Source organism: Rattus norvegicus, chromosome 14 (assembly GCF_021556685.1).
Source record: "Rattus norvegicus strain SHRSP/BbbUtx chromosome 14, alternate assembly SHRSP_T2T, whole genome shotgun sequence".
Classification (NCBI taxonomy): Eukaryota; Metazoa; Chordata; class Mammalia; order Rodentia; family Muridae; genus Rattus; species Rattus norvegicus.
Genome location: NC_141547.1, coordinates 45,854,754 through 45,860,738, shown reverse-complemented (window position 1 = coordinate 45,860,738; position 5,985 = coordinate 45,854,754). Strand labels below are relative to the sequence as shown.

General features: G+C 35.2%; 1 non-coding gene across 1 annotated transcript; it reads left to right on the top strand.

The window, feature by feature from the left end:
- The first annotated feature begins 5,665 nt into the window (after positions 1 to 5,665).
- LOC120096759 (U6 spliceosomal RNA) lies at positions 5,666 to 5,768 on the top strand. The gene has a single exon (XR_015637828.1). It is a non-coding gene; the product is annotated as a U6 spliceosomal RNA (small nuclear RNA).
- Positions 5,769 to 5,985: the final 217 nt, after the last annotated feature.

Below are 5,985 nucleotides of genomic sequence, written 5' to 3'. Positions count from 1 at the left end.
ATGGTTGGTTGATATTCTTGTTTTTCCTAGACCTTAATAAGTTTACTGTTCAGAAGAAAGAGTTGTGTCACCTAGATGTATCCCTGGGAATGAAAAAATAGCTCAAAAGTTCTTACTGTTCTTGTAGAGGACCTAGGTTCAGTTTGTGGTATGCATGTGACTCCTCTGAACTCCTCGAGTACGGTGCACAGAAATTCATGTAGACACACACACACACACACACACACACACACACACACACACACACACATACACACACACAATTTAATAATTATTATAATAAACATAAATAAGTGATCTTTAAAGGCACCTACATGATTTCTTATCACAGCCCTCAATTTCTTTCAGAACACTGAGAAAATGGTTTATTTAGTAACTATTCAATATTGAGTTTTTCCATTTGCTGGAGTGTAATTTTAAGGTGGACAGGATGCTTCTTTATTGTACAAAAGCTCAAAGTACCTAGAGAAGTTTATGTTGCTTGGCATAACTCAAAACCTCTGAAGCCAATGGTTACTATGAAATGGATGGAATAAGCTTTAATACAGGAGTATCAAATATTGGAAGTGAGGCAGAGTGGCCTGAAGAAATTCTATTTCCAAAAACAAAATTAATGAAAAATTAAGGGTCACATTTTCAGGATGCATGTCTAATCAATTATGAAATGACTGCTTGACCCAAGCATTATGTAGCTATGAATAACAAAGTATAAAGGGGCTGTAATAATAGTTTAATTGGAAAAGTGTTTGACTTGCAAGCAAGTGGGCCTGAGGTTGATTCTCATAATGAATATTTATTACACAATGGCAGGGTGATAGCATGCAATTGTAAGGCCCCCACAAAAAGAGGCAGAGGCAAGTGGATTATTGGGAATTGATGGCCAACCAGATAATCTATTTAACAAATTTTAGGACAGGGGGAGATACCATCTAACAAAGCAAAATAAGGATGAAGCTTGACAAACACATGAGGTTGCCTTACATATTCATGGGTGCATGTGGCTGCACACAGATACACACACAGACACAACATGAACACATAAACATTTATGCACATACAGTCAATGAACCTACTATATTCAATGATCTTATTGTTTAAATTTCTTGCTAGCAATTAGTTAACACAAATATTTATGACATGAGATTATTAGAATTCAATTGTTATTAAATGCAAACATTTTATTCTAAGCCATTCCACTACAGTTCAATAATTGTATAATTATTAGCTATTAATGGCCTATGATAAACTGTCATTTAATTGGAAATAAAAAAAAGTAAACAAGAAAACAGTGAAATATTTGAGAAAAATCAGTAGCATCGTGTGGGCATATCTAACTAAAAAGGGTTACTATAAAGATGGGAGCATGGTGCCTGCCACAGCAGGAGAGAACAGACAAATGAGTTCCTGGAGATTATAGAAGGAAGAGAGAGGTGTCAGCACCAACCCTCTTCTCCCAGGGATTGCTGCTGTAAATTCATGAAAGTCAGCCCTACGGTTGTGCTGGTCATCAGTGAAAAAGGAGAGAAAAGACTGAACCTAAAAAATATTCCAACAAAACAATAACTTAAAGCTAGAGTAATCTCTATTTTGGCACACACACACACACACACACACACACACACACACAAACACACACGGAAATTATATACAACATACTGAGAGATACACACCACAGCACACAATACACAAAGAGACATAAACACACATAGAGAAACACACACACAAACCACATTCCACACCAAACAAGCACACACTAACACACACATATATATACACAAATACATACACTAACACATACTAACACACACACAAACACACACACACATATAATTCAGAAGAAAAGATGAATGTAAATTTTTTGAAAATTCTTAAAATATAAAATAACTTTTATGTTGAGGTTTCCAATTTATTAATGTGTGTGTGTGTGTGTGTGTGTGTGTGCGCGCGCGCGCGCGCGCGCATTGAGATTGCTTGTCTTCTCTGCATTTCTCCGAATCTGACTTACTCTCCTCCCTTTTCTTTTTTCTTCAACTTTTTCTATTTCTAGGCCGTTTTTCGTTTCTTGTCTCTGACATTTTGAGTACAGCATGTTCTCAGATGGTTTCCATGGGAAGTTACTAAAGTGAAAGCCACACTCTTTTTCCAGAAGCACTGCTAACATGAGTTTCATGGCTTGGTGTGATTAAAATAATTAAACTTCATTTTTTGAAAATAATCATGTGGTTCTAAACATTTTCCACCAGGTTAAAAACAACTTAAGAGGAATAGAATTCTCGGGTTGCTTACAGCTTTTTGTGCAGAGTATAACGTTTAGCATATTCACAGTGTTTTATAAAAGATTAATTTCAAATAAACAACTAATATTTGTTTCTAAAATATAGGCATATTTTGCATGATGATATGGAGTTTTTATTTCAAGAAGATTCTATTGTATGTCTTCATTGACTTAATTTACACAGACATGAGGTTGAATGAAGGACTAGAGAAAACAAAGAGAGATAGTAAACATCAATATTACATGAGATTGCTCTCTTCTGTAAGGTATACAACATAATAGTAAACAGATTTTAAGAAATATAAACAATACAATTTATATAACATGTGGTAGAGAAGAACATGTTAATGTGGTCGTTTAAATAAGAATGACCAAAAGACTCATGTGTCTGAATGCTTTGTCCATAGGGAGTGGCACTATTAGAAGGTGTGGGCTTGTTTGAGGAGGTGTGGCCTTGTGGAAAGAAGTGTGACTAGGGGGAGGCTTTGAGGTCATATGCGCCCAGTATAGTACATGGCTGTTTCTGCTGCTTGCATATCAAGATGTATAATCCTTAATTTCTTCTCCAACAACATGTTTGCCTGCATGGCCAACATGGTTCTCATCGTGACAATAATAAACTGAACCTCCAAAACTGTAAGCCAACCCCAAATAAATGTTTTCCTTTATAAGAGTTGTGATAGTCATGGTGTCTCTTCACAGCAATAGGAAAACTAAGACAGCCATTATTATTACTATTATCAAGTACTTTATATCATGTATTAAAAAGCATATTTATACATGATATCTTATTATAAGACTGGTAATGTTCTAGGTCTGAGGACACTAAATATGCCAGAAACACATAACTAGCCTGCTCCGGGATAACATGATGATGTCATCAGGAGATGGGATTTTTTCATTTGCATTGTAAGCATTAGAAGGCTACTATCGGGGTTGGGGATTTAGCTCAGCGGTAGAGCGCTTGCCTAGCAAACTCGAGGCCCTGGGTTCGGTCCCCAGCTCCGAAAAAAAAAAAAAAAAAAAAGAAAGAAGGCTACTATCAAATATGTGGATGGTAAATGCCAAATGTATACCTTGTAACTATAATATCTACAAAAGCTCAAGAAAATAATCTTGTAAAAAGCAACTGTAGATAGGATGGAAATAGAAATAAGTGTGTGCACTGGATGATGTCTTAAGGAATGTTTAGAAAGGTACTTGAAATAGCAGGTGAAACCCTAAAGAAAAGTGAGCATCATCTGCACCAGTATCTGGAGAGAAGTAAGAAGATAATGAAGGGCTGAGTACGTGATTTTCTGTTTCTTGGCAGTTTGCTTAAGATGGACACATCCTGCAATCGAGAATTTCACTCTAATTAGTTACATTGGTGATGGTGCTATACCTATTCAGTGAGAGATGGAGGAGAACGTTTTCTTTAACTTTGCTCACAAGTACAAATACAACTTTTTGAATTAAAAAGAAAAAGAACCACCACAAACCCTCTAGAAAAATGAAATGTGCTTGATTAGCACACCACAGATTTGACAGCAGTTAAAGTGAGTAGACTATATCTACATGTGAGCAAGAACAATATATAAAATAAAGTCAGTGAGCCAGTTCAATTTTAAAAAGGTACATGGAGTGAATCCATTCATGTAAAACATAATACACACAAATGAAGGTTGATTTTAATGAATCTTTAATTTGAAAAAGTTCTATTTTCACAGATTTTTATTTTTTTTAAAGATGTTTTATTCTAAACAATATGTATTTCAAGGTTAATCAGAAATGCCTTAGTTTTAGGTTGGGGAAGAAAAGCTAGAGAGAAAATACTAAAGATTCATATGTTTGGTTAGTACAGGGTATATACATTTGCTGTTTTATTATGTGAAGAAACAAGTGAGCTATTGACATGGTACACATGAGCTCTCTCTTTATATCAGGTTGGATTCTCACTGCTTTAGTTGTTCTCACAGTAGTTGTTGCTGATCTCCAGTTGTGCCAATGACCTCAGACAGAAATCATTCTTCCTCTGAATTGTACAACAGTGTAACAAATAAGCTTTCTACAATACAATGAAATGAATGATTCAGTGTGCTAAGAATTACAAATACAGTGAATCTGTCCATACTACACATAAAATATGTCTCATTTTAAAATTTCTTGTGCACAAGTGTATTTGTACAGACATATTTGTATGTGAGCACATGCAAGTGTGTGGATGTTGGGGGGTAACTCTTAGTGTCATCTTAAAAAAACTATATTCACTTCTTGTGGTTGGGTATCCCATTGGCCCAGAGCTTACCCATGAAGCTGGAGTGCTTAAAGAGCAAGCCCCATGGATCTTCTCCTCTGAACTTCTCCAGTGCTGGGATTACAGATCGATATCAAATGCCCAACCGTTTTGCACTGAATCTGGAGATTGAACTCAGGTCCTCATACTTGCAAGACAAGCACTTTACTGGCTAAGCTATTGTCACAACTTTCATTTTTTGCACTTGGATTTCTTTTAGTAATTAGGTATTTTTCTGAATACACAGCCCCAAAGAAATGCACAACACCAAGTCCATTTATACTATTTCTAGAAACATGACACACAGCAGAAATACAAACATTTTGATATATGTGTTTTTTGTTAGAGAGAAAAGGACATACAAGGGTCTGGGGACCTTACTGGAATCCATAATATTTCATTTGCTATTTAAAAAAGATTTGATGCACATATGGCAAAATGTTAACATCTGTTGAATCTTAGTGATGGCATGTGAATGTTTGGATTATTTTTGTAGTTTTCTACATGCTTGAAATTTCATATAATTTAAGAATTAATGTTACCAACAGGAAATCTGAAATGGATTAGAATTAAGATTCAAATTACAAATTATGATTAAATGGACCCATTTTGCACAAGTCGTTTGTCCCAACATCTTAATATTTCTAGTTTGAAGTTTCCAAACAGAGAAGGCAGGTAACATGTAAGTTCTATAAGCATTTCTTACTGTTATATTTTTCTTGATTCTAAACATCTTGCTTCTGTCTGTATTATTTATTTGCCAAATGATAAAATCATTTTGTTTGATAGGATGAATTTTAGATTCAATTCAGTTGATCCATCAATCAACCAGCCAACATCTACTGAGATCATATTATGTGCTAAAGTGATACAAAGACTTGTCAGAAAATTTCATGAAGCTTACTGTGAGTTAGAGAGAGCAGCAAAAATACCAGAGCACAAGTGGATATTAATTGTACACTATAAGAGACATTCCAGATCTATGAATGACTATAGGATATAATCTGCAAATTGTGGATAATACTACATAAGTGTATGTCACAGAAAGTGACATTTAGTAGTTTTAAAAGGTAACAAGGACTCTATGCTAAAACATTGACAAATGATTGGCTTACTTCATCAGCAGATATGATATATGAAAGTTGGAACAGTACAGAGAAAATTAGCATAGACCCTGTGCAAGAATGACACATAGAACATGAATTTCAATAATTAGAAAGTCCCAAGGAGATCCTGGTAGTAGGGATGCCAAGAAAGCTAAGAAATCATCCCATACCTGAAAGAAGAGCAATGGCTGACACTAACACTCCTGGAAAGGCATTATCTATGCAAATGATAGGGGGAATCTGTGAGCTGTCCTCAGCATTTCTGTTCAGCATTTTTGTGGGAAACGCAAAATTGATGGGTTGACTTTCTAACCAAATATCTATCTTTA